This window comes from Gossypium hirsutum, chromosome A02, assembly GCF_007990345.1.
Source record: "Gossypium hirsutum isolate 1008001.06 chromosome A02, Gossypium_hirsutum_v2.1, whole genome shotgun sequence".
In the NCBI taxonomy this organism is placed as follows: Eukaryota; Viridiplantae; Streptophyta; class Magnoliopsida; order Malvales; family Malvaceae; genus Gossypium; species Gossypium hirsutum.
Genome location: NC_053425.1, coordinates 7,199,472 through 7,210,670, shown reverse-complemented (window position 1 = coordinate 7,210,670; position 11,199 = coordinate 7,199,472). Strand labels below are relative to the sequence as shown.

The window sequence follows — 11,199 nt, the reverse complement described above, 5'->3', positions numbered from 1 at the left end:
ACATTTGGCTAAGCTTAATTATGGTTAAAAATGGTTAATTTGCATGTTTTGAGCTTAGAGACTAAAATGAATAAAAGTAAAACTTTAGGGGTAATTTTGTAAAAATGGAAAAAATGATCAAATTGTATGAAATGAGGTGTTTTAATGTCTAAATTAATATACTGAATGAAATTATTAATTTAGATCAAAATCGGGTGGAAAATCGAGAAAAATGAGAAAATTACCAAAATGCCCCTGAACTTTGGTATCTATACAATTTAGCCAGGTAAGTTCGTATGCAATAAGCATTGTTAAATTGATGTTTCTAATGCTTTAATATTGTATAAATTGTATATACGTGAATATTTTAATGTCTGACGACATATCGACAAAATGTGGCACTTAGTGTGCGGGGCAATCAAATATGGTACTCAGTATACGAAATATTGAGAATGACACTTAGTGTGCGAGATATTGAGAATGACACTTAGTGTGCAAAATATCGAATGATTCAAAGGGAAATTATAAATTGTGATTGAATGATTAAATAGAGCAAAGTGAACAGGTATACATGTTATATTATATGAATTGTTTATGAGACGACTTTATAATGGTGATATTTGGGCTTTGAGCCTAGCAAGCTTTAAGCTGGTGAATAATATTATCGGGTTTAAAACCTAGCAGGCTAAATGCCGGTGATTTGATAAAAGTCTAAGACTATGAGACCTTGTGTTAAATCGGCAATTGAATTTGTTCAATGCATTAAGTTGGCCAGGTATGTGATATATTCTTATGCATGTTAGATCGATTGGAATTGAATCATGAGTGTGAAATGAGAAGCATAGGTGAAAATGCCTATGTCATATATGTGAGTAAGGGCAAAACCATCGTAAATTATCGATAAGGGTGGACTATGTGCGGAATCATCTTATAATTGATAATTTGAACGGTTGTGTGCGAATCATTGAGCATGATGTATTGTATTGAGATTATGCTTGAGTGAAATTATAGATATGCGATGAAATTGATTGGTGATATACATGTTTAAATAATGTGAATGCAAAGAATGTGTGAAAGGGTAAATTTGTAATAAATCTGCTTGGGACAGCAGCAGTAACGTGATTTTGAAAAATCACCATAAATTGTTGGAGTTGAGTTAGAAGTTGAATAAATTATGTAATTAAAGCTTAATGAGTCTAGTTTCTTATAAAAGAAACCGTGTAAGCAAAATAATTGCTGATAATGAGATATTTGAAGTGGCGTGGGATAGAGTCAAATGACTTTGGGGTCCCCTGTTCTGTTTTTAGAAAATCATTATAATTTGTACAAAAATGGTTATAAGATAAAATTTATATGCTTAGACTCCTTAATGAGTCTAGTTTCAAATGAAATCAAATAGTACATATTTTGAATTCTGTACAATGAGAAATTTGATTCGTAGTGAAGAGTGGTCAGATTAGTCAAATAGTGAAACAGGGGAAACTTTAAGAAAAATCTGGTATTGATTGGCCAAACCTAAAATTCTGAAAATTTTATGGATGGAAGATATATGAGTCTATTTTCAGGGAAAATTAACGGAAATTGATTTGGAGTTTTGTAGCTCCAGTTATAAATAATTTAGTGACTATTGCTCAGGAAGACAACTTGTAGTGAATTTGTGATTATGTTGTAAACATTGATAAAACTTGTTAATGAGTTGCTTATTGTTTTCTTATGAACTTACTAAGCGTAAAGCTTACTCCCCTTTTCTTTCCCATATTCGCTAGGGTTGCCAGGTTAGATCGGGTTGGAGGCCGTCAGAGATATTATCACATTGTCAAGTCTACGCTATCGGCGTAAGTAAATCTTAGTGTTTCGAGTCTATGGCATGTATAGGGTTGTAAATTTGAGTAAGTAAATGATACAAGACTAAGATATTGGTAAATATTTAATAATGCCTCATGAATATTTTGGGCCTTGTAAGCCCGATTAAAGGATAATATACGTGTGTATGAAAAGTTTAAAATTGATCAAAAAATTTTACGGTCTGGTTTTATATAAATGGATGAGTTTAAATCTGGTAGCACCTCGAACCCTATTCCGGCGAGGGATACGGGCGAAGGGTGTTACAATGGCAATGGAAACGCCCCGGCGATCGAGCTGTCTGCTCTATCTGTCTAACTTCTCGGTTAGGGTTTTTTTGCTCTCAAGTTAAAAATATGTAGATTAATTATTTAAAACCACTGTTAACCTTTGACATGGTGAAGAGGTGGTAAGACTGGTAATATGAGGAGGAGATGATGAGGGAGATAGTGAAAGTGGAGAACTATAGTAGTGCATATGGTTATGAGATAAGGAGATGATAGAGGTGGAGACTTACAGTTTGCTTAACATGGGGTGGAGGTGATGAGGGTGAGAATGAGGGTGGGTATGTAGGAAGGGAGCCGGGTGGTGCAATGTCACATGTTACCCGGAGGATGGTGGAGGTGAGGGAGATCGAAGAGATTGTGAGGGAGAGTACGGGGGTAGATATATGTAGGAAGGGGGCCAGGTGGTGCAAAGTCATGTGTTGCCTAGAGGACTGTGGAGGTGTGGGAGATCGAAGAGATGGTGAGGGAGAGCACGAGGGTGGATGTATGTAGGAAGAGAGCCGGGTGGTGCAAAGTCACATGTTGCTCGGAGGACAGTGGATGTGAGGTAGATCGTAGAGATGGCGGGGGAGAGTATGAGGGTGGATGTATGTAGGAAGGGGACTAGGTGGTGCAAAAGTCAGTTAGATACTCATATCTAACTCTTGGGTTCAACATGTATTTAAGTATAACAGGAAACTATGCGATGCGATATGATCCTCCATATTGGTCATCTTGTTTGCAATGAACACATTTGTTAGCAGTATCTACTAGATACTATATATATTTATTACTCACTAAGATGAGTACTTTAATTTTCTTGAGCAGGTTGTTCTTTCAGGAAGCATCTATTCCATGATGGACTATATCAAGGAGCCACTTATGTTTATGTAATATGGATTTGAACTTCATTACATTGAATTATATCAATGGATTGTTTAATTTCAGTGTGTTTATTTTGAGTACCATGTATTTTCTCTGTCACCACGTTTGTATTTGGGATGGATTTTTATAAGACAAGTTGTTGAAATATTTGACTATTTTAAATTGATTCTTATGTGTGATTTGGATTAGTAACTATTATGAATATATTAATTTTAAAATGATTTTTTTATATATTTGGAAATTTATTATGTTATATAATAGTGATTGAGATAGTGAAAGGATTGTATGAAATTGTATCCCTTTTGCTAATAATTTTATGTCAGATTAGGATGAAATTCAAATTCACCCCAAAAAAATCAAATTCAAATTAAAATCTTGAAATTCAGGATGACATGAGTACGAATTATTATTAAAAAGGGAAAACTATCCAAATAGTCACTTTTGTTTGTCTCAGATTACATTTTAATTACTCATGTTTGAAATATTATATTTTAGTCACTTACATTATCATTTTGTTACGAAAATGGTCACTCCGCCGTTAAGATCTGTTTCTTCCCAAACATGTCAGTTAAAATGGGAAAAAAAACCTCAACTATTGCTTCTTTTTAAATTGAAAAAAAAAGGTTTTAGAGCAAAATTTTGTATTCTATTTTCATAAAAAAAACATTAACTTTTCTCATCCTAGTTGGATATTCATGTTGCATTTAAAACTCATTTTAACTTTTCTCATCCTAGTTGGACATTCATGTTGGCATTTAAAACTCATTTTAACTACAACGTCGAATTGCCGTTTGAAAGATAATAGATCTTAAAGACAGAGTGATTTCATAACAAAACGATAACGTAAGTAACTAAAACGTAACATTTCAAACATAAGTGACTAAAATACAACTTGAGGCAAACAAAAGTAACTATTTTAATCATTTACCTATTAAAAAAATATTTCTAGAATAGCATTTTTTATTTTGCTTTATATAGAGTCAGTTTTACTTTTCTTTTGATTTAAATTAGATAAAGTAGAATAAGCTTTTTATGCTCGGACAAATTGGGCTATGAGTTAATATTTGGAAGTATTATAAGGAAAGTAATATATATATATATATATTAATCTTGAGATCTATATTGTCTGCTATGGCAACTTTAACTATTATAAAAATATTTTTATCTTTTCATATATTTATATAATCATTAAATAAAATAATTAAAAAACATATTTAAGAATTGAATCCAAGATTTATAAAATAATATAAAATATCTTTACCATTTTACTAATAATATTATTTGATGTGATAAAATTTAGTTATATATAATACTAGTGAGGATGAGAGGGCAAGATTAAAATTTATGGACCATACTATGGTTCGATTTTTAACTTAAGACCTACTTTAATTAGATTCGGAGATTAATTTCATTGTTTAAAAAATTAAAATGTTAAAAATTAAGTATTTTTAATTTAACATTTATATATATTTCATAATTAATTTAAATAAAATATAATATTGTCAGTAATTAGTAACTTTGAGTTGGATGGAAGTATGCTTCATATCTACAAAATTTAACATTTATATAAATGTTTAATAATTAATTTAAATACAATCTTATTGACTTGTGACACGTGTAAAATGATTAGGAGAACACGTTGACAATTTAACTCATAAAATATATAAATAAATAATCTGAATTACCATTTAAACCCAAATACAGTTGTGCATGTGTAAATAAAGAAAGTAAAAGGGAAAAAAAAAGGCATCAGTTGTGCACATTCTTTTACAATAAATCCTTATTCACTTCTGTTTTTTTCTTTTCGGTTTGCATGTCGCTATCTCATGTTGGGTTAAAATTAAAGTTTTATTGGTGCAAACATAGTGCGTTAAAATTCCAATTACGCCTTGCCAAACAAAGTGCTTCTTGAAATTGCCAAGCAGATGCCTGGAACTACTAGCAAGTTACGTCGATTGTTGAAATCTAAACACCCATATATGAAGCAAATTCTTAGTGCAGTTGTTAGCATCATCAAGCATTCTATGCAGAATTCTGTTGCGTTCGAAGTGGTTGCTTAACAACTTGGAATGTTGTGCCTGCTTAATACATCGGGAGAACATGTATCAACTAAAGAAAAAGAGAGATTCTTACTTCATGAGACTCTTACAAACTCGAAAATCACAATTGATAGAACAGAAATCATAGATGGTGGTATAAAGGTGTTGGATAAGATAAATTCACATCCTGCTCCTACTCAACATAGAGTTGAATTGCTAATAATTGGAAGCAGTATTTCTGGATTGAACATGGTAAAAATCCAAACAAGAGTGTTTTCCAAGTAAGATAGGAAGGGTATGTTGATGTCTGCAAGAGAAAAGAAAGTATTGCCATCCGAATTGTGTTGGGGTTATGTTTCTTACTCATATTTGGAAATTTGGTTTCTCACCTTTCATGGATTTGAGCATTTCCATACTAAACAAAGAAACCACTATGACCATTTCCAAAAACAGGGTTAAGTCATCTTTTATGCCTGACTAATGGAAGCTCAAGGAGATAGTTGCTTCTGGCGTTGTCCTCGATACCTACCTTGCTTGCATGACTCTTGTCTCACGCACTTGGCGACATTTTGTGATTAGACATTGTTGACACCCTTTTTTTGATGAAAAACGGGGTCAACTTGGGTTTTGGAAAATGAAAACAAAAATGGGAGTCGCCACCAATCCTTTTTTATGAGGTGTGATTGGATTACCTCGAAAAATGGTTGTTATAATAAACGGTTTGATTTTATTAAAACAACGGTTTTGGTCCACGAAATTTAGAAAACGGGTTCGGGAGTCGGTTACGCACAAGGAAGGATTAGCACCCTCGATACGCCCAAAATTGGTACCTAGTTGATTACTTAATGTCTTAATGTCGAAAATTGAGAATTTAAAAGAATTTTAAAAATACGATCCTTGTATTAAAGTGTTGAAAATTTTGGGAAAAGAGGGGCACGTTCCACGTTAATCGAGAAAGAAAGCACCATATCCAGTAAGTTAGGACACAATGTCTCGAATTCCCGATATGCGAATGACTGTCAAAATTTACTTATTTAAAAGATGTTCAATTATCTTGGATTAAAAAGGGGATCATGTCTAGTGAGTTAAGACACGATCTTTTTTATTTCCGAGATCATTTAAAACTTAAGTTTGAAAAGATTCGTGTAATAAAGTTTAAAAGAATATTCAATTGTTTAAATCAAATGAAGAAATCGCAACCCAATACGTTAGGGCACAATTTCTCAAAATATTAAACATTGAATATTACATATATTTCAAAAAAATCATCATCTCGAGAAAACAACGTGTCACATCCAATGCGTTAGGATACAACATATTGAATTCTCGATAACGAGCTTTTTATCGTTTTTAAAAGAATAATCTCGATCATTTAGGTTCAACGAAGAAAATCGGAACCCAATACGTTAGGGCTTGATTCTCTCGAAGATCTAAAACACCGAATATTACTTATTTTTAAAATTTCTTTTTTGAAATCTAAATAAAAAATTTAGTGTAATGGAAATGATGATGATATAAGCAAAATAATACAAACAAAGGCTACTAGGTGAAAATAAATACAGAGACGAACTAATATAATACACAATTATAAGCATATTAAAACATTCATTCTAAATAATGAAAATGTAAATGAAGAGATAAACGAAGAAAATGTATATAACTATAAAAATATAAAATATATATGTGTTATAGAATATGAAAATGTGAGTATTTACATATACATGAGTAGATTATAAAACATAAGAATATATAATAAAAGTATGTACATTACAAGAACGTGTATATGTACATAAATATGAAAATTTTAAGATAGAACAATGTGCATATATATATATACTTATACAAATTAAAAAAATATGTACATACATATATTATAAAAATTTATTCACATATACAAACATGCTTGAAATTGTAAAATAATAACAAGAATATGTATATATAAACATATATGAAACATGAGATGTACGAATGTATGTATATAGATACGGATGGTAAAAAATGTAGGCATATAAATATAAATACTTAAAATGTATATATAAATACATACATAAATTATAAAATAGATAATATAATCATGTATATATATTATTAAATATTAGACATATATATGTATATATATATAGTAAGATTTAAAGTAAGAAGACAATAATAAAATATCACATTCAAATGACAAAATAACCAAAAATAAAGAAAAAGGATTAAAATACAACTTAAACTAAATTGACAGGATAAATTAAAAAAATAAACCAAACGTAGGGACTAATTTCAAAGGCGCGAAAGAAGCTAAGGATTAACTGGGGAAATATCCCGCACCAACCAAACGGCGCCGTTCCAAGGAAGCGCACATACATGGTCTGGGGATTAAAATAAAACAAAAGGAAATTTTAAGACCGAAATTGCGAATAATAAAAAAAATTGCATTGAAAACGCCATAAAGGCGGAGGGGCTTATTTCGCAAATATCCCCTCAAGCCTAAGCACGCGGATCCTTGGGGCCCGACGGGTCAACACGCGGGTCATGCTCAATACGGCGCCGTTTTGGAGCCACTGATCAGACTCCAAACGGCGTCGTTTCACACATCACATAAGGGTCAAATGAACCCTAATCCGGCAGCCACCCATTCACTTTCAAAAAAAGAAAAAAAAAGAAACAATAATAAAACAGAGAGCCCGACGCTCTCCCTTTCTGCGCCTCCCTCGGTCTTTAGGCTTAGACCTCCATCTCCGCCTCCATGGCCAGTGGCCGGAGTCGCGCGAGAACGGTCTCTCTCCTTGCGGCGTCCCTGAAGGCTAAGCCTTCTCAACCGCGGTATCAAAGGGAAAAGGGGTGACACACCTCTTTCGGCCCAACTCCTACGGCGGCAAGGGTGGGGCTCCGACGCTAGCCCGTCGAAGCAAAAGGTACTTCCTTTCCCTTTTAGTTCCGTTTGTTTTATTGAACAATTGCAGAGAAAAAAAAAGCAATAAATGAAGATTAAAGTGAATAAGAAACAAGAACAGAGAAAAACGGGAGTCAACCTTTTGATCTATTTTTCTTTTTTTCAATTCGAAAATGCAGTGTCCATCCTTTATTTACAAAGATATTGCTTTTCTTTTATATCCCATTTACATTGTATTTAGTTGTGTTCTTTGCATTATCTATTGTGTGCTCCGACTTTCTCTGCCATTTTGCAGGTGTTGATGAAGCTAGGCATGGTGGGTGGCGATGGGACAAGGCAGACGGCAGAGGGAGGGATGCGGCGCTAGGTTTGGCTAGGGTTTCGTTTTTCTGAAACCCTAGTTGGGTTTTTAGGGGGAATTGGGCTCGGGTATTGGGCCGTTCGGGTTTTTGGGCTCCGGGTTAGGCTAGTTGGGTTGGTGGGTTAGTTTAATTTGGTTTGGTTTTTGTTTTTTGTAATTGGGCCCCAGGCTAAAAATTGGGCTTGTACAGCTGCCCCTCTTTGCTCGTTGTCGTGTAACGAGAACAGAGCAAAGACTAAGAAAGACCAATTTTGCCCGGTCTCGTCGATTCTTGACTTCTCTTGACGCTTCTCTTCTTCAAGTAGTTTCATTCCAATCCAATGTGTCGTGTTGCTTCAATCCACTCGACTGCAACTTCAGAGAGATATGTCTTGTAACTTCAATCCATTCTGTCGTAACTTCAGGGGGTAAGGTCCATCATTTTGACCCGCTCCACTGCAACCTCAGGGAGATCGGACTCATATCTTCAACCTGCCCCACTGTGCTTTAGGGGGATAAGATTCGTGACTTCAACCTGCTTTACTGCAACTTCAGAGAGATAAGATCTACGGTTTTAACCCGCTCCTCTGCAACTTCAGGGAGATAGGATTGATTTCTTTCGTCTACTCCACTGCAACTTCAGGGAGATAAGACTGGATGCGATCTACTCTACTGTAACTTCAGGGAGATAAGATCCTTTATTTTAATCCGCTCCACTGTAACTTCAGGGAGATAGGATAGTGTCTTCAATCTGCTCCGCTGTAATCTCAGGGAGATAAGATTTCTGGCCTCGATCTGCTCCACTGTAACCTCAGGGAGATAAGATCTGAAATTTTTTAGTCTGTTCCACTGTAATCTCAGGGAAATAAGACCTGGTGCGATCTGCTCTACTGTAACTTCAGAGAGATAAGATCCTTTAATCCGCTCCACTGTAACTTCAAGGAGATAGGATTACTATATTCAATCTGCTCCGCTGTAATCTCAGGGAGATAAGATCTGCAATTCTTTGGTCTGTTCCACCGTAATCTCAGGGGAATAAGACCTTTTATAATGAACCTAATTATGCTTAATGATTAAGATGACATTATCAAAATGAAACAAATGCTCCTAACTAGATGTGTATGAATGACATGCAAAATGTCATGAAAACGATTCCTTAATGCTTAGGTTATCATCACACAAAAGCTTATTAAGGCTTTATCACTGACGCGCTACACCGCCTTCTTGCTCGGTTAGCATATCCAAAGAAACACTTAATCTGATTGCCCCCCACTGTGCACGTCAAAGTTCAATCCACTGGGACATAAAATTTGTACCATCAATCTCCCATTGTAACCCAAGGGTAGAAAGGTATGGCTTTTCTCAATCTTCTCCTATCGTAATTCAATGACATTGAATGTGAAACTTTTTGGTCCTTTACCTCATCCCCAAGGTGTCATACCAAATGCTCATGCACAAATGCAAAATTTTCTTCCCCTAGAAGACCTTTTCTTCTTGCCTGGTAAACATCGTTTTTTGGTTCATTGAAGCTTTGCCACCGACACGACATCTTGTCATTTTGTTCAATCAATGTTTAGACAACAACATCTGAAAAGATAGTCTTTAACTTAGACTCTTCCTTCTTAGATATCTCCAACCTTTAAAATTGGCGCGTTCTAAACAATAGTCCTGTTTCAGGTTCCTATATTATTTAGAACTTTTCAGAGTAATATGCAAAACCTCCGTTGTGAACGTTTTATTAGTCCATTAATCATTATTCCAATGCAACATGTTTGCAAAAAGGTCATAATAATAGATAAGAATAAAATTGGTTCTGATCATAACTCAAATAAAACATCAAAGATGGCGAAAGAAAGGTAACAAAGAGGTGGATTGAGAATGTGTATTTTCACAAAAAGAAAGGAAGAAAGAATGTATTTTCAAGAATACACATAAGAACTAGGTGCCCCAGTTATCGCAGATTGAGTTTCTGTACAAACTTTCCGAAGACCCTTCTGAGTTTGACAGGTGTTCAGGAGATCTGCAATTGCTTCAAGACGTTGCATATCCTTTCTTGTTGGTTCAAGTAAAGGAAGATCGTCATATCCCCCCTGATCAAAATTTGATCCGCTCCAGTCCTGATGTTCCAATCCTGCCCAATACTCGAGTCGCCCTTTTCGGGTTTTCGACTCAAGCCCTCTTTGGTCTCAAAGTGCCCTTTACGGGTTTTCACCTTAGCCTCTCCAAAGTCCCCCTTTTTTTTTTTTTTTTTAGGAAGCAAAGCGCCCTTCACGGGTTTTCACTTTGGTTCCGCTTTCTTTCAAGTGAAGTATTTCTTGATGGAATCTGCGTTTACAGGATTTGGTAGACTTTTGCCATCCATCTCGCATAGGATCAAAGCTCCACCGGAAAAGGCCTTTTTTACAACATAAGGGCCTTCCCAATTTGGCATCCATTTTCCTCTAAAATCTTTTTGCATAGGAAGAATCTTTTTTAGTACCAAGTCCCCTTCACGAAATTCTCGGGGGCGAACCTTTTTATTATAGGCTCGCATCATTCGTTTCTGGTACATTTGCCCATGGTGAATAGCTCTTAGCCTCTTTTCTTCTATTAGGTTCAACTGATCGTACCGAGATTGGATCCAATCGGCTTCATCCAACTGTAGCTCCGATAACACCCGTAGAGAAGGGATTTCAACTTCAATGGGTAATACTGCCTCCATTCCATAAACCAGAGAAAAAGGCGTTGCCCCAGTAGAAGTTCTAACAGATGTTCGATAGGCAAGGAGAGCAAATGATAATTTCTCATGCCAATCCTTGTAGGTTTCAGTCATTTTCCCCACAATCCTTTTAATGTTCTTATTGGCCGCCTCCACTGCACCATTCATTTTGGGACGATACGGCGATGAGTTATGATGCTTAATTTTAAATTTGCTACAAACTTCAGCTATTGTGCTATTATTCAAGTTCATCGCATTGTCGGATATGATCC

General features: G+C 34.9%; 1 long non-coding RNA gene across 1 annotated transcript; it reads left to right on the top strand.

The window, feature by feature from the left end:
• The first annotated feature begins 1,754 nt into the window (after window positions 1-1,754).
• Window positions 1,755-3,134, top strand: LOC121215382 (uncharacterized). The gene is made up of 2 exons (XR_005911236.1): window positions 1,755-1,814; window positions 2,916-3,134. It is a non-coding gene; the product is annotated as an uncharacterized lncRNA (long non-coding RNA).
• Window positions 3,135-11,199: the final 8,065 nt, after the last annotated feature.